Source organism: Crinia signifera, chromosome 2, assembly GCF_055691185.1.
Source record: "Crinia signifera chromosome 2, ASM5569118v1, whole genome shotgun sequence".
Taxonomy (NCBI): domain Eukaryota; kingdom Metazoa; phylum Chordata; class Amphibia; order Anura; family Myobatrachidae; genus Crinia; species Crinia signifera.
The window spans coordinates 311,730,477-311,749,475 of NC_139218.1; the positions used below are offsets into that span (position 1 = coordinate 311,730,477).

At 43.9% G+C, this 18,999-nt stretch overlaps 1 protein-coding gene across 7 annotated transcripts in view; it reads right to left on the reverse strand.

Moving 5' to 3' along the window:
• The window catches only part of ENOX1 (ecto-NOX disulfide-thiol exchanger 1), a 478,832-nt gene extending 460,576 nt beyond the window's left edge, over positions 1-18,256 (reverse strand). For 6 of the 7 annotated variants that reach the window (XM_083168947.1, XM_083168950.1, XM_083168942.1 and 3 more), the window contains exon 1: positions 18,048-18,255. The gene's annotated coding sequence lies outside the window, so the exon portion shown is untranslated. Of the gene's footprint in view, positions 1-18,047 lie in introns of all 7 variants that reach the window. The other variant, XM_083168953.1, reaches the window with a different exon arrangement.
• Between the last annotated feature and the right edge of the window lie 743 nt (positions 18,257-18,999).

The following is an 18,999-nucleotide window of genomic DNA, read 5'->3' on the forward strand; positions in this document are numbered from 1 at the left end:
CGGGGTCCCTGCAGTGAATAGAGAATAACTAGTCTCAGCCAATCAGCGTGCGGCAAGCGTTTTCAAACCCAGAAGCGCTTCCCGCGCCGTCGCGCGCATAGCGCTAGTTATTCTCTATTCACTGCAGGGACCCCGCTGCCGCCAGCAGCTTTATACAGTAACAGTGCCGCAGGTACCCCCGCGGCACGGACACCCCTGCCCGCTCCAGCACTGCAGGGACGCCGAAGCCGCCAGTTATATGCTAGGGGTGAGGGGCGAACTGCCGCCCTCCAGGTGCCGGCGCCCTAGGCAAATGCCTAGAGCTGCCTAGTGGTGGCGCCGGCCCTGTGTATTAGAGGCATAAAATGGGCAAACTTTATGGTAAATTTACAAAGATGGGAGTTCTACCAAAGATGTGATGTTGCCCATGGCAACCAATCCGAATCTACATATTTAGCACTTTCTAGAAGCTAATAGATCGTTTTGGTTGCCATGGGCCACATCCCCTCTTTAATAGAACTCCCACCTTAGTAAATGTACCCCTATGTAATCATAGACAGGTTTGATTTTTACAACAGTTTCCACTTGTTTGTCCACCAATAACTATATAATCAGATGCATGTACCTGTAGCACAAATCCTCTTCCATATACATATGTAGCATTTCTACATACCTGAATGTGAAACACATATTACATCATAATTGGTCATCATAACCGCTGGGATAGAAATAACAATCCTATTACACTAGGAGCAGGTCTGTATCTTGTGTGTGAGGTGGATTTCATTAAAATAATATATCACATCAAAGAGAATATTAACATTTTCTATATAAGCCAGTGAGGAGACCTGACATAAGGAACGCTTGATGATAAGGCTCACGATGAACATAGCATGTATTTTTAGTTACATCTGTCCATGGTGAAGTTAGGTAATTATCTCTGTAGAATAGACACACCTGGCAGTAAATTCCCAGCCTGAGCAGCTTAGGACCACATACAGATCTGTCACATTAGACAGGAAGGATTTTGCCAATCAGCCAATTAAGCAGTCTTAAGCCCCATACACAGTAGGCGATATTGTGAACAATATCGATCAGAAAGGGCTTTATGAGCAATATTGTAGCCTATTGTGTACACGCCATATCGTTAACGATGCAGCACATACGGCTGTTTGTATAGGTGGTCCGCAGACCGCACATACACTTGTTGTAGAAGCTAATTGCACAACTGGACGGGCCCACCCAGTTGGACGTTCTGACCGATACATTAGGGCCACAGTCAACTGTCATATCACGCTCAATCTATCGTCTAGATGGGGGAGCGTGAGGTGACAAGCAGTTGATTTGTATATACAGTGACGATGCTCATTAAGGTCAGATTTAGCCGCAAACAGCAACTGTGTGAGGTGAAATCCCGGGTCAAACATCCCAGGTTTGACTCTGGGTTTTGGTGGAAAAGTGGTATATGTTGCTATGTTAATAACTTTTTTATATTTAAAAACATAAATCCACCTGAAATAATCAAGTTCAATCAAATTACTCTAACAGAGTCCCTCAGTGGCCAAATTCAATGGAACTGACTGGATAAGATTTCATTAGAAAACAATCAGTTGTCAGCAACATTTACTGCTCCAGGCACATCTTCATCTTTAGAAGGTACACATCGGCAATCCATGTATATCAATATATAATGTTGTAGTATTTCATAGCCCACACGGATTATTTTTCCCTTTATAATTACTTATTCATTAAGACAGTCTTGTGGCATAGCAATTCCCATTCTCACCCATCATATCATTAAGAGGGGCACCATCAAAAGCATGTGCTAAAATAATTACTCAGTAACAGTAGTTGAAAAACATAACCTAATGCTTTCAGCTGGGGATTCCTCTTGTTTCTAAATTGTGTATACTAATTTGCAGCGTATGAAGTCTTGTATATCACATATACTTTCAAAGACACTGTCTCATTGATTATTCAATGACCTTTGTAAATAAATAAAATCACCATGTTAGTGTAGAATACTGTGCTCTAATTAGCTAAAATAACTATATTGGCTGCTGACTGAGCTACTGACGTGTGAAGGAGCAATTGCAAGAAAGGGTGTCTATGCGTTAAGACAGGCCACAAAATACTATGATGCTTGCAGACTTTTCATTTTCAGCATGTTACAGACTATGATTTAAAAAAAAAAAAAAAAAAAAAATGTATTTACCAACACTGCTTTAAAAGATGCAAATCTGCAATCGTTGCATTCAGCCTGATTGGTTGCTATGGCTCTAGTGCGGATCTGAACCTTTGAGCAACGTTTGTAAATAACTCCTAGCGCTGATTGATTGCCCAGTGATTTAGGAAATGGTGCCTCACTTAGGACTTTGCTGCACTGGCATATGTCTGAGTCTGTGTTGGTCAAAGAATCCTGCCAGCTAATAAAAGCATAATGTTGATTAGTTATCGTTAGGGGGCTGTATAGACTTTACATTAGCGAATTTCCCGTGTGAAGCAGTTCTTTTCAATCTTTTCAAGTTTCCCCCACAAAGCAGTTCACTTGCCTTTGATAGAGTACTAACTTATGTAAGAAAAATAAATAACAAAAATGCACCAAAATAATTCCCTAGCGATTAATCTAAAATTGTGACCAGACAGGTTTTTTTTAATCGATCTACAGTATGCAGTTCAAAATGTAAAATTATTGCAGTACAACTTTAATGCAATTTAAGGAAAAATACCCTTCAATGCTTCTGCAGTTTACGCTATTTATACCCCTTTTACACCAAAACGCTGGGTCGCACCCGGGTTTTTGGACCCAGCTTCAACCCGGGCGTGATCCGGCCTTTGGTCCCTTTTACAACACCGGCGGCTGCCCCTCCTGCATGCGCGCCACCCGCCTCCCCCCCATCAGAATCTGTTCCCACGCGCTTGGAGATGAGCGCTGGGACTGCCGAATGCTCCGTCTGGCCCCGAATCGTCACGCTGGGGGCAAGCCCAGCACCAAGGTAGCTACGGTATTATGATGATGAGCATTCTGTAAAACTGGGTACACACCTATAGATGTATCGGTTTGGTGGGAACTAAACTTTGGTAATGTATGGGAGCAAAGGACAATCTACTCCAGTGGTGTCAAACTCATGGCCCTCCAGCTGTTGTGGAACTACACGTCCATGCATGTCTTGCCACAGTTTTAGCAATCCAATATATACAATCTGTGGCAGGGCATGCTGGGATGTGTAGTTACACAAAAAATGGAGGGCAATGAGTTTGACACCACTGGAGTAGATTGTCATTATAAAAGTTTAGTTCCCACCAAACAGATACATCTATAGGTGTGTACCCAGTTTTACAGAATGCTCATCGTCATAATACAGTAGCTTTCATTTAAAGCAGGTTTCCATTCACATATAATAGAATACAGTGATGCAGGATGTGAAGAGAAACCTCTTAATCCCCTATCTTATGTCAGCCTCAAACTCGTAGTCACTGCAGAGCCTCTGCTACAGACTCATACAGTAATAGCTATATTTGGTATCCCTACCAGGTATGTTTTGAAAATAGTTTGTCTATAACTAGCACACTCATCCACATTTTGATGGGTTTATAGGTAGAGCGGCTGCTTCCTGGGACCAGCCACATAGCAGTACGCAAGAGATTTATCATCCAAGTATAAAATCTTAATGATCTGACAGAGAGCTGGCCAGTGTGTGCATGTCACTCAGCAGTAAATTATTTGCAGGGCAGATAGAGCAGACAGGAGCTGTGATTACACTGTGCTAGTCATTACCTTATGCATGCAATTACTTTTCCTATTTGCATACAATGAAGTTGCAGCATGGCGGGAGCAGGACTTCTATTATAGGAATGAGAGACAGTAAGTGTGTGACCTGTCAGTAAGAGCACTGAAGAGAGGGCGATGATGTAAGGACACACCCACTTTAATAACACATTTCTCTTTTCTACAAATGTTGCTAAGTAACTAACTAGGAGATGTGTCCAAGTGCTACCATCAAATGGAATACTTTCCTCCATGCCTGTACCATCCCCTGACTGTGCTCACTTGTATTACTACAGGTGTGTATGTGCCGCGCTACATAGTATTGTAGTATTGTTGGCAGTGTGGGGTTTGGTGGCAGTAGGTTGACATTTTGCCTAGCTTACGGAGAAGCCTTAAACCAGCCCTGGTTCACCCATCAAGTGAAATGCCCACCTCCGCCTACACAAGCTCACTTCTCCGTTGCCCAGGCAACACAAATGCTGAAGACGTAAAAGTGCTCCAAATATTAAATAGCTATACATTGTAAAAATCACAGCTTAGTGGTATTGCGGTTATGCTATACTGGACCATTGTCATATATGTTACAGCTAGATAGATAAATAGATAATCTATGATGTCATGCCATCATGTCACCGTAGGCCATGGCCAAAGTCTGGTGCCCAGGCGAGCCCAGCACTGTTAATGTCTAAAGAGGCATGGCTAGACAGTGTCCCAGCAATGGACCCTCTGCTCCCCTTTTGGGTTGCTCTTGCTGGCTCTGTACTGTAGACATATAAAATGCAGGGTCGGCTCCGGAGCCGGTTCAGGGTAGACATCATTATGTCATGCAGATGTTTGCCCCACATAGTCTGCAGTGGACTCTAGCGCCTGTACAGTCTGCCGGTGCTGACTTATCTTCTTTTACTGTCATTGTATTTTTCTGTGGGGGCCAATATGTTTGTGACAATTTCTTTACTTTGTTTGTTTTTAATATTAATAATGACGGTAATAATTACTGCCAAAATCACACCGCTAGGCCAGTAAAGCTGTACCTGAGGACAAGGCCTGTCACATGACTTCAGATGACGCCCTAAACACCAGCTGCATGTTACTCTTCATATTCATACATTTAATGCATTGCGTGCAACATCACATCCCCGGATCTGCCTCCACCTCTGAATCAGCCCAATATGTACACATACATACAGTACATATGTATTTACACATTGAAGACACTAGATACTCACTTTTTATTATGTTATTTCACTAACAACATTAAATGCAAACAAGGGGAAAAACACACACACACACACACACACAATACTAAAGGTGCCCGTACAGGGTACAATTGCCAGGTGCGATGAGATGCACGCTACCGCACACATCCCATCGCACAGCTCTAAAAGTATGTGCTGCACATACTTTCTGTACTAGATCGCATCCAGGATGGCCAATCCCGGGATCGGCGGGTTCACGCGATTTGGCCCCAAAATCACCCGGATTTCAATCCAGGGGTTGGAGTTTCCAATCCCTGGCTTTCGGGATTAGAATGCGCGCATGCCTGGGCAGCATCTGAGCACTTCTTAGATTCTGCATGGCTGTTCCAGACCCGCCGAGTGGCTCTGTGCCACGTGACGTGAGGACAGAGGTCATGCTTCGCAGGCCACACTCTTGCACCGCTCGCTTCCCCACCTGCCTGTTCCGTGCGGCACCCCCGGACCACTCCCCAGCTGTATATCTTGCCCTTCCCTGCATGCGCAATGCGGCACCTACGGACCGCTCCCCGGGTGCTTCGCCTGCCACGCTCCACGACCACACCGCCGGACCTACCATGAAGGTAATTGTGTCAGTTCGGGGGGCATGGGTGGGTTTTTAAAAGTAGGGATGCCAATCCCGGAATTGAGCATTTTTCAATCCCGAGTCCCGGGATTGGCATCCCTAATTGCTTCTCATTGCATTGCAAAATTTATGCTATGCAATCTAGTCCAAATTGCATACAATTATTGTACTGTGTATGGGCACCTTAAATTGACAATTTCTTACCAGTACTCCCATATAAACACTATAAAAAGGACATCATAGAATTAGAAAAAATCCAAAGAATAGCAACAAAGTTTATTAGGAGAATGTAGAATTTAAGCTACGAGGAAAGATTAAGCAATTTGGGACTATTACACTAGAGAAGAGACATTTAAGGGGGATATGATCAACATGTATAAATATATTAGAGGCCAATATAAGGAACTGTCAAACACCCTTTTTTCTACTAGAAAGGAATCTAGGACGCGAGTGCATGAGTTTAGATTAGAAGAAAAACAGATTTTGTTCATCTTGAAGAAAAAAATTCTTTACAGTCAGAGCAGTCAAACTTTGGAACTCTCTTCCTGGAGAAGTTTTGTCGGCAGACACTATAAATACATTTAAAATAAGGTTGGATAAACATTTATTGGTTAAAAACATCCATGGGTACGAATAAGTAACATAATCTGTCTTTAAATATCAGAACATACTATACAACAAGGGATACGCTACTATAAACATAGGTTGAACTAGATGGACGCAAGTCTTTATTCAGCCTCACCTACTATGTAACTATGTAACAATATTTTGCAAGAAGCTGCAGTAGTTTTAATTACATGAAAGGGTTTAAAAATACACTTAAGCACCAAGAATGCTTGCAGACTTATAAATTGGATGCTTATTTTTATTAAGATGCTCTTACTGTAAATCTTCCTAGTAATAAACATATTTCAAGTAAACAGCAGATCTGCCATCATCATTTCCAAGACATGTAAGCTAAAGGCCCATACACACAGGGCAACAATGCCCAGCGTGTATGGACAGCGATGAGAACAATCATCGCTGCGGGGAAAGCCGCTCAGTGCATACACACTGAGCGCCTTTCCCCCTGCCCGGCGCCGACGGAGGGGGAAAGGACGGCGTTGCATAGCAGAGCGCTATGCAAAGTCGTCCTGAAAGCCGCTCATCTGCTGGTATAAACAACAGATGAGCGGGTTTCCCGGCGATGTTGCGGGTGCCCGTAGCAGCGCTTACCGCTCATCGCTGGGGCATACACACTGGGCGGCTTTGAGCTGAAAGCCGCTCAAACCTGCTGTTTTGAGCGACTTTCAGCTCAAAGTCGCCTAGTGTGTATGGGCCTTAAATATATTTTCTTGGTCCCAGTATAGGCCTGTAGCTACTCCAAAACAGGAAGAATTCGATTTGGGCAAGTTATTTTGTTTTTGTGCAGGGAAAATACGGACTGTTTTATTTTTACACTGTAATATAGATCTCATGTTGAAGTAAAACCCCACCCAAATCGAATTCTCTCTGCACAAGTAACATCTACCCCACCTGCAGTGCACATGGTTTTGTCCATCTAAGAAGGAATTTTCCAGAAGGAGTGAACCAGAATAAGCCCCTTAGTGTCAGAGCAATAAGAAGACTAGAGAAGCCAACCATTATCAATTTTCTATAAAGTACCAAGCTACAGAATGTGATGCATTTCTGAGCTTAGACCTGGAAAAGAAGCCCATAGACTTTTATTTGGTAACATCACCCAAAGATGGCGTTACTCAATAAAGTGTATTGCCCTAAAACCAATACATCTGGATTTCTTCCAGCACCATTGCATCCCTACGCGCATGCATCATTAAGGTCTCATCTGGAGAGATGTCCTTTGTGATACTAAGTACATATACGATTTGTATAGACGTGGTAATTGGCGGGATGCACCAAATCGCAAATGGAATGCTTAGTATATCCTGTCCTTATACTGAGGTTGATGGTGAAGTGATGCAAATTTTTGGGGTGCCGCACCTTGCACCTAGATATATGAATAAGGACTCCTAATACTCAGAGAAGCCTTGACAGGGGCTTAACATGTATCTGCAAATATATGTAACCAAGATCTCTGAATTCTACTACAAGTGGTTTTTAAATCTGGTTATTGATATCATTCAGTGTGCTGGAGGAAACATTTTTTTTTCTAATGTCTTTTACTCAGTATTACCCCTCACTATCATGCACCTGAGTGATATCACTAAACTGATTGAGCATCTGCCAGTCTATGTATTTCTATTGTGAGAGGCATAAGGGAGACAGCAATAGGAGGAGGTGCTGGTTTGGACATGCCATATGGAGCACTATGGGGTTGCTCTATGTAGGCTTCTCTTAGATTCAGTATATTTAAGTAAGAGACATTATCCTGTGGCTCTATACTAATTAATTATAGGAGCCAGTTTGGGGTTAACATGGGTTTGGGGTGAGTTGCCCCTGGATTGATTTGGCCGGGTGGCTCTGAGGTGGCACACTATTTAACACTTTTCACTAACACTATTGTTTTAATATTTTCATTTCTTACATTACTTTTGTACATAGCTATGGCTTCTAACACTTACTAACATACAGTATATTAACACTTTAGTTTTTTCATTGGTGTGCTGCTTTGAACTTTCTGGCTCGTGGATTTTTTTTTTTTTTTTAAATCTGGTTACTGATATCATTCATGGTGTTGGGGGAAACAATGCCGTTTTTTTTCCTTACTCTGTATTACCCATCCATTTCATGCACCTGAGTGATATCACTAAACTGATTACGCATCGGCCAGTATATAACACTACATAATTGTACTTCAGGTTAATGTAAGGGAATGATAACTGGGACTAAACTGTAATTGAGACTGGTAACTCCATAATTGAAGTTTGTTTCTCCTGAAAACCATTCTGTGGTGGCAATCATTGGGAAATTCTTAGTGATTCGGAGAGATACTGGGAAGCGTAATCATTTCTGTAGACATACCAGGTGGATATTTTTTTATTAATTCGGTGTCAAACCCATGTGATGCAGGTTCAGATGTTGAGTTACAGTCAGCGATTAGAGATTGGGGTATCTTGGAACAGAGACCGTGACACTAGCTTTGTGGCTTAACTTTGCTACCAATGTTCCAAAAAAGCATACCAACAAAACAATTCATTCTGAAATTATTAAGATATTAAGAAGATACATACCATTAATTGTGGCACAGGACAAAAAGAGTGGCATATGCTTGATTTTTTGTTGTTTTGTAGAATAAAATACCATTTGTGTAAACAAAAGTATTACAACACAGGCACATGTATCCCATTGCTATTTACATAAAGGATTGCTGGATTTGGTTTGCACCAAAAACGAATTTTGCCAAAAGCCTCTATTCAAGGGCATGGTAGAAAAAGGCAGTGATACCAAAAATGTTCAGCAGCGGTGGCCCAGTGATCTAAATCAAGGACTCACTGTAGCAACATTCTTGAAATTAAGTAATTCTCAAAATATAGTATTCAGTAGGATGCAATACATATGCAGTTGGATGCTGAGGACATTCCTATTTTCTCTATGCTCCTTACATCTTCACAGTAACCAAAAATTTTTTTTTACTGGGCTTATGGGGCCTACACACACATCGATTCAGAGGCATTTTCTAAATGATCTCACTAGATCGCTTAGAAAATGCCCCAACATCGCTCTGTATGTAGGGGCATAGCAGTAGAGATGCGCGGCCACAGGCCGGGCCAGTGTTCTCACCGGAGAACACTGGTTTTGACAGATTGATCAGCACACAACGCTGACTCATCGCTGCGTGCTGAGTGTTTTGAGCGCCCTAGCATCGTTCCAAAAAGTGATGTGACATGGAGCTTTCCTACAGGACTGCAGCAAGGCATACCGTAGGAACTGTAAGTAGTATTTAAGAAAAACCAGGACTCATAAAGTACTGATACCATAAGTCTGAGTCCGCATAAGCTGAGAACATTTATAACAACAGTTAGTGAAGTTTTTATAGATCTAGAATAATTGTCCCCAGTAAATTTCCTGGTGCCTATTGTATCACTATTTTTTTGGTATGTGTAATACACACTGTACCCCCAGAAATTGATTATATATTTTGCCAGCCTGGAAGATGATGATGATTGATGTTGTTGTTGATTACCATGTATGGCTGTGTGTGGTACAATATTTTTACCACACACAGCCATACATGGTATTCAACATCATCATCATCAATGGCTGCCAGGCTGTGTGTGGTATAGCCATTGATAATGTCACATCCAGGCAACTATTAGTGTCAGTATTTCAAAATGATATAGTGACAGTCTGTGGAAAATGTTCCCCTAGACTAGAGATGGGTATACCTTGACAGGAGCCTATGACCAGGCAAAGAAACATGTTGCTGCAGCAACCGTACAGACTGCACTCTGCCAAGATGGCGCAGCAACTAATCGGCTCAACTGGAGAAGCGGGCGGACTTGGAGGCAGGTCCCGGGGCATCACGCAGGGAAGTGTGTTATACACAAGGTATAAAGTATAAAATAGTAAGTTTCAAAAAGCAAAGTATGCATCGGTTTAGTTGCATATACTAGTAATCCACCGGGGTTGTTTCTCATGAGATTCTGTGGGTTATTCTGGTTGATCCGCTAGGATGCGAAATCGCACCCTTGCGAGTCAACCAGAACCTGCCCTGCGAATGGTGGTACCCCCTACCTCGTCCACTGCGTACATTCGCATGGGCTGCGAATGGATGTTTTACATAAACATCCATTCGCATGCCAGGGGGAACCTCCCACATCTTTCGATAATCGACGACCATTAAAAAGATGTGGTGCGTGCACGCATATATAAAGTGACTTTCAGGTCACATATATATGCGTGCACATTCGGGAGGAAATGGGCGGGCAGCTGACATCAGGTGATGTCAGCTGCCCGCCCCCCGGCACCCAAGTCACCTGGCGATTTCCATGGGGAACAACCAGCATTTATATGGGAATGCACATGAAATGCTGGGTGTTCCCATGGGCGCGACTATCGCCGCCCCACGCCCTCTGCCCGCAGTCTTCGGTGAGTGTACCCAGAAAACTGCACATGCACCTGGCGTATGCACAGAAGAAATGTGGCTGCGCATGCACATACACCAAACATCGGTCCCCGTGCAAACAGACCTGAATAAGGTCCTCAGTTTGTAAAGATCCTTTTATTTAACAGATGTGAGAAATTATCCCTTTAAACCGAAACAGGGATAACAGACCATGAGGTGATCAGAACTGAAGGCAAGTTCACAGCAGAGCTTCCAAAATAGGAATGAGATATATATATATATATATATATATATATATATATATATATATATATATATATATATATATATATATATATATATATATCACACACACACACACTGTATATATGCTTCAGTACTGTTAATCATGGCAAACTCCAAACAGCTGTAATGTTACCCTACCTTTGTGAAATACACGCAGCAGTTTCAGCTAGTACATTTGAGAAGTGTGAGGACAAGAATAAAGCAGCAAAATCTCAGGCAGTAGCCAGATATGCAATAACTAACATTCTGGCTTTAGCAAAGTACAAATAAATTGGCAGTGAAAACACATATAGATCACCAATGTGGCAGCCTTGTTTCACTGCACAAGGTCAGAAGCATCACATGTAAGGTAGTCTTGTAATTAGGCCTTGAAGAGCCAGAGACATATTCAGTACAAAGAGACTCATGCCTTCTACTGCTGCCCTCAAAACTGTACACAACACAGGAGTCACAAATAGCAAGCGCCAAAATGACTACTGTGCAAGTAACTGCAGTCATATGCTACTTCCAAAACACCTTTCACTGAATTACACTAGGTGCCAAGCAAAGGAAGTAGGAAAACAAAATATATAAAAATATTTATTAAATATATAATTTATGTATTTATTTTAAGAAGGACAGCTTTATATGGGGCATTGTAAATACGTTTTCCATTGATTTGCAGCAGCACACATTGCGGTTATTTACATCATTATTGGGTGAGAGCATAAACTAGCAAGGTTCTCAACCAGAAGTATCGCCTCATATTAGTGCAAGAGGCTAATATAATCTGTGTCAGATTGGTTGCTATGGGTTATGTAACATAGTTTTCATACATGCGCCCTACTGGATATTAGGGCATTCGGGGGTCATGTAGGGCTGTGCCGCATAATACAACTGAATAAGTGGGACCATGTTTCTGCTTTATTTCACTGCATTTGTATGGTGTAGCAAGATGGCAGCTTTGGCAAAGGTTAAAATGTTTGACCAGCATTTGGTAGAAAGCCAAATCCAGATTTGTTTCCCTAAAGCTGGGTACACACATATACAATTGTCGGGCCGTTCTTCCGTTCTGGGTCGGACAGCCGTTCAATTGTATAGGTGTGTACGCTGTCCCGTAAGAGCGATAAACGGCAAAAAACGGTCTTGACCGTCCATACTCGGTCGATCGAAGGTTCTTTGCTGTTTAATTTTCATCCGACAGGACGGCCCCATATCGGAACAAAAGTGCAGTGTGTACGCACATTCGATCAATATGCTGCCGTCCTTGCGACTATACTGCCAAAGCTGGAACGCCCATGTGGGCGTTCCATAGCTGTATGATCTCTCCATAGCTGCGAAATATTAAAAAAACATACAAATATTGTCAAACAAAGTTAGGTAAGTACGTGTTTAAAAACAGCACGTGCGGGGCTCCGGTGTCTACTAAATGGTCCCTATGATTTTTTCGACTGCAGCGTTTAAATAATGCTCTGCCATAAATATAAATGTAAAGCTAATTGTGATGACATCCCGCGTCTCTAGTGTTCTCACATTAAAACTACATGGATTTGTACGATTGCAGCGGCAAGTATGTGTAGTGTCATTACACTGGACAGTGGGGATTATTGCGGGTGGAATAAAGCACGGCCACAATTAAGATGATTGAATGGAAAGTGGAAGGTTTCTCTGCTTGTTGGTGTTGCCAGTAAACAAAATTATAGGTTATGTAGTATGGCCGCACCGTAGTTTACATTTCAGGTTAGTAGATAATTGCAGCCCCGCAGCTCCCTGCCGCTGTCCTTAGACGGAACACATAGACGTATCACAGAGTCTGCGTTCCATCTATGTGCGTCTATGGTATTCTATGTGTTCCGTCTAGCATTTCAAAGGTGCTCTGTTCTGAACATGAATTTCACAGACATAGGGCACATTATGTTACACTGTGGCCTGCCAGTCCCTTAAATTCACTGCCCCCCCCCCCCCCCCCAGTCCAGGAAGGATACAGGGAGAGGTGAGGTGATACCTGGGTAGTGTGGGGTACAGGCAGCATCCCCTGCACCTGCCCCCCTAATATCCACAGCTGGGGTGCCACAGGCCACTGCACGGACCCGGTAGAACAACAGCGATTCGCTAGAGGCTGTTAATGCTGCTGTGTGCGGGTCATGGTGCTGGGGATGGGGGACCAGCAGGATATGCACTGCGCAGGCAGAGATTAGGAACAGGACTGGGGGAGGAGGATGATGGCAGCAGGGGCAAGCACGACGGGCGCTACAGCTGGAGCCCCTGTGTCTGCGCACTATGATCAGGGTGCCGGACTTGCAGACAGTGGGCAGCTTGGAGCAGCATCCCGAGGGGAGGGTGCTGCGGGGACCCCCCCCCCCTACAGACAGGGCCACAGAAAGCGAGGAGAGGGGGCCCTGGAGGTACTTGGTGATGGGCAGCTCTGGGGGGCACAAGCCCAAGATGAGGTGCAGCGTGCTGTGCACCGCATACCACGTGGAGAGTGGTGGTGGTGGTGCTGCTGCTTGTGCTGGTGAGGGTCACCTTACCTTTCCCCAGCACTCGCTGTGACTGGAAGTGAGGCAGTGAGGACGCGGGAGCCTGTTGCGGTAATGTTGTCCTGGATGCTCTGGCGCGCGAGTATGTCACACTGTGCTGCTGATTCGTCTGTGTTCCGTCTATGGTATGTGTTCCGTCTAGCAATTAAAAGGTGGTCTGTTCTGAACATGAATTTGCCAGACATGGTACACATTATGTTACACATTACATTGCCACAGTGTAACATAATGTGTACCATGTCTGGCAAATTCATGTTCAGAACAGACCACCTTTTAATTGCTAGACGGAACACATACCATAGACGGAACACAGTGTTCGGGAATGAATGGCAGGCTGTAAGCTGTGGGAAGGCAGAGCGGTACCCGGGCAGCTTACACTATGTTTGCATCAGCCGGCATTCCTCTGAGCCCCTGCATCCGTGGCGTGCTGCCTACTCTGCTTCCCCGTTACTGCACCACGATCACTGGAGGGCGATCCACGACTATGGGAACCGGGGCAGCAGCGCTATCGCTGTGACAGGAAGTCTGAGGCGACTGTGTCCCGACTGTACGGGCGCCTCCATAGTCGTGGAGCACCCGCCAGTGACCGTGGTGCAGCGACGGGGGAGCAGGGTAGGCAGCACGGATGCAGGGGCTCAGAGGAATGCCGGCTGATGCAACCGACCGGGTACCACTCTGCCTTCCCACCGCGTACAGCCTTGATGCCCGAGCTACCCTGCGTCTCCAGGATCCAGGCCACCTCACCGCCACTGATATTGTGTGTATTTGCAAGTTCCGATATAACAATGGAATTTAGGTGCTGATATTTATATAACACATACAGCAGAGCCGGCAATTGAACAAACAGCTGGCTTTATGGATAATGCCGATAATAGACACTGCACGTGTTCCGTTTCATGTATTATAATGAAGGACCATCCTATATGATCACATTATACAGCAGATATATATAGGTTAGATGGTGACCAAAAGAGCCTGAAGCTCTGGTTTGAGAATATTAACAATAGGTTAATTGTGTGAACACAGCAATTACCCTCAGCCACCGATGATTTTGGATTTATTTGAGATACAACATGGTGGCACAGTTTGAAATAGTCCTGTGAGCCACATTAATTGACATTGAGGTACTGTGTGGTAACTCAGCAGTATAGGATAATTATATTACGCATCAAGCCTTCCCACTGGGTACTGCCTGCCAGCCTTCCCACATTATTGGAGACAATGTTCTGATGGAGAAAAGTTCACTGCATACAGTATATATTAGTTGTGACATAAGGGCTACATTCTAATCAAGGGTGACTTAGATACTGCAAAGTGACTAGGTAGTCGCTTTCCGCATCTAGTCTACCTAGTCACTTTGCCGCCTCTGTCCCTAGTCACCCTGCCGGCTGCTATAAAGATGCGGAAAGCGACTACCTAGTCACTTTGCTATATCTGTCCCTAGTCACAATGCCGGCTGCTATAAAGATGCGGAATGCGACTACCTAGTCACTTTTCCGTATCTGTCCCTAGTCATACTGCCGGCTACTATAAAGATACGGTAAGCGACTAACTAGTCACTTTGCCGTATCTGTCCCTAGTCACACTGCCGGCTATTATAAAGATACGGTAAGCGACTACCTAGTCACTTTGCCGTATCTGTCCCTAGTCACACTGCCGGCTGACGCGTACCCCGTCTTTATAGTGGTCCACCTATATATTTTGTTTAGGTTCTGTAATCACGCCCCTTTGTTTTGGTATGCCCTTAACCCAGCCCATTATGATAATTATGTTTATATATATCTTGTCAAAAGCCCAAATCGGGAGAGTGTGTACGGTGGTACAATCTTTTTCTTGCGACTGTTTGGACGGGAGTACATCAGACGTCGCAAGTAAAATTGTACAGGTGTGTACGTGCGTATCGGCTGTTATTTGTGGACGGTCCAGCAGGTCTACGGTCGGTCAAACGGTCACAAGACAACAGGGATTGTATAGATGTGTACCCAGCTTAAGTCTTTAAATTAAATAATTGGATATAGTTACCCCCCCCCCCCCCCCCCCTTTCTTAAAAAAAAGTAAGTAAAATACAATAAATAATGAGGTGCAGGTTATGACTCAATGCAGGAACTGCTTGTTCTACTCCTCAGTGATTCACATTTGAAGGAACAACTGTAACACAATGCTCGGGTGCTCCTTGGAACCAGAAGCATGACGAGGAGAAACATGACAACTTCAAATCATCACCTGCAATTAAACTTTAGTCACAGACAGGGGAGTTATATTCACTTTAACATACTACTACCATCAAGTAGGTATTAACTTCATTAGATGAGGTAAAGTGGTGGTTTGCATTACAGGAGCTACTGTATAAGTCTGGTAAGAGGGCAAACTTGAATGGTAGGTAGCACAAAGCTTCTGCAAAGTGCACATGAGCACACTCTCAAGCTCAGAGGACCATATGTAAAAGGAAGCATTGCATCAACACAGGCTGCATGCAATTCACACTGTGATGTGTACCCACATTTTTACTTTGAACAAAAGCAGGTGATGGACCAGCTCAGTAGACTTTTTTTTTTTTTTTTTAAATCAAACACAGCTTATATATAATCAAAAGCCACGATAAACATAACTAATTGGCAAGGATACACAAGTTTAATACTCACAGGACATGTACATACAAATACAATATAAACATCGCGACATTCCACATCTGCGCTATTACCTATAGAAGTGGCTTTCTACAGGTAACGTGATCACCACGTAGAAATCTGTAGTGCAAGAGCAAATATCATCTATTTTAACACCTTAAAAAAAATAAACTACATAGGGGATATTTATCAAAGCTGGGAAAGATACATTTGTGAGAGCTTAAAGTACCAAGCAATCAGCTTCCACCTAACATGACAAATGACAGAAGCTGATTGGTGCTTCATTTCTCTCACTCTCCTCTCTCTCTCTCCTTTGATAAATACCCACCCATAGTCAGCAATCTAATAAACCATACTGAAATAGTTTCTATAATAAACTTTGGCTGGATCTCTGCCTTCACTCACAGCATTTTTCTGTATTCCATTAATGGCATTTATTACGAGTTATCCGGTACCGAATAGTTAAGCAGCTCCTTTGATCATAGAAAACATATGTTAGGGCCAAATTGTATGTCTATGTAACTCTTGTTTATATATTAATCGTGTGTATATATAGAGTTATTTGCTCACATTCCTTTGTGCATTGTAAATGTACATAATTGTATTACTATGAGTAGATCAGCATTTGAAACATCAACAGATAGATTAAATGGTTAGTGTCTGCCAGCCCCCTCAGGAAAATATGCTTGATGGAAAATGTAAACCTTTTGGTATTATATATAGCAAGTAGTGCACACACTGATGGATGGCAAATGCATTTGTGGCAGAGGGAACAAGAGTACAAAGACTTCCTAACCTTATTAAAGTGGTGATACGGAGAAAGAACAATGCCGAGAGACACAGGCAATTAGGTGGTATTCAACATGCAGCATTAAGCAGGATATGCATATTTTAAAGCGTATTAGGAGTGGGAACAGATTTTCAAGGAGGCAGCCACTAAGTAACTATCTAATTGTTAACAGTAGCACAAAAGTCTAATTAGTAATGCACTATATATTGCAAACTTACATCTCATTCTTAAATACAAGTCAAGTAATGTCAACCAACTTTCCTACAATGACAGAATTTGAATGTTATCCTAACAGAGAATATTTCATGTTGTGAGAGTCTATGCTTTTGTAGTTCAAGTAAGTTTTACTGCCACTGGTAATGGGAACCCTGGTGTTTATAGGATGCCACAAACAAGGATTCATTTACATTACCCATCTATACCATAGGGGCCAGGCACAGAGCACAGGCATATACAAAGGGTAAAATCCAGGAGGTCTGCAGTAGGCACAGCAGGAATAATGTAGGAGAAGGTATATTGTTTCTCAGCTGAGAGATAAGAGTATAGATAAGAGAGTGGCACAGATGCCAATCACGTATTCTCCTGTAACACATGTATAGGGTGAAGCACATGATTTGGGGTAACCCTGGCACTGAGCAGCAGGACCTGTCATCAGATAATAGAGAGCTGGATCTCCATCCCCCTGACTAAATAGCAGGATGCATAGCAGCCCAGCTCTGTAGTGGCAGGATTCCCAGCAGGCTACTAGGTATACAGAATGATGACTTCCATATATCACACAGAGACCTATACTGTGTGCAGGGATTGGGGAGTCCAGGAGTCTTTGTCCCAAGTCTACAATGAAATCAGAGACAGGAGTGGGTGTGAGCTGTAGGCTGGGCAGCACTGGGAGGGCGCCTGTGGCACTGTGCCCATGCATCCCGCTGCTGCCAGTCCCTGGACCCCACACGTGCTGGCCGGCACAGATGACAGCTGGGCAGCTACAGCCTTGGCACTTGCCAACTAGGAAAACTCTCCCTGTTACAAGGGACGAGACAAAGGAGATGGGCTGTGTGGCTGTATGTGGGGACGCGGGGCATATCAAACTTTATCCTCCGCTGGCAGGGGCGTGCAGGCACCGGGGCAGGGGCAGCGATACCTGGGTGCAATGCCCTGGACGGGAATGGGCACCGGCTTGTTGCGGCGCCTCCAGGACCGGGAACCGGGGGGAAGGACACACGGGTACAAGGGATGCTGCCGCTACTGTCACTCCTACCTTTGTGCCAGTCCTGTGCCCTCCTCCTCTTCTCCCCTCTCGGTGCCTGGGGAAGGGAGCGTGCCCTGAGATCCAGAGATGCTGCTGCTGCAGACTGACGCCCCGTGGCGGGGAGCCTGGGAGCAGCCAGGCAGTGACTGAGACAACACAGCCGGAGAGAGAGATGTGCCGGCTGAGGGAAGCACGATCAAGAGCTACTCATAAACAATAGCAGTCAGGGGAGGAGGAGAAAAGGCTGCTGCTGCTGGAAAACGCAGAAAACCTGGGCTGGGCTATACCAGGGTAGGCAGCCGCCTATCAGAGATGCTGCAGGATATCAGTGCAGGGATTACACATCACCACACTCCACTAATAGAGCAGTCACTGGTAGCCAAGGTCAGCCTTTTACTTCTGCCATCACAGGCTTTGCAACAGATTGTATATGATGTTTGTGTCCTCAGTGACAGGCAGCAGCCCTACTGATAGCTCACAACTTTAGGCATTTACAAGCAACTGAACTAAAATATCTCTTATTGACACAATTTCAACTTCAATGTTATTTTTAATGAGTCCTGTGCTAGAGAAACTTTGTGGTGTGTTCATTTTCTTTATGATGATGAACCATTATATTTTGGCTACTTGAGATTGCAGAAAAAGTGGATAACCAGCTGATTGGCTGGTACTTTATCTCCATCCACTTTATTTATTTCCGAGGTTTAGTGCATAGACCCACTTACAGTTTTAAAAATTTTATATTGCAGAAGGGTGCTTCTGGAAAGATAAGGGTGTGTATCAGTTGCTCACCAGCAAGTTTTTAGACAGTCATTAGGTCGACACCTTTAGGAAGACATGCATTTAGGTCAACATGCAGGAAGGTCAACACGGGTTAGGTTGACAGTGTAATTAGGTCGACATGGGGTTTTTCACTTTTTTTTACCCGAATGACAACACAGTCGACATGGAGTGCGCCGCG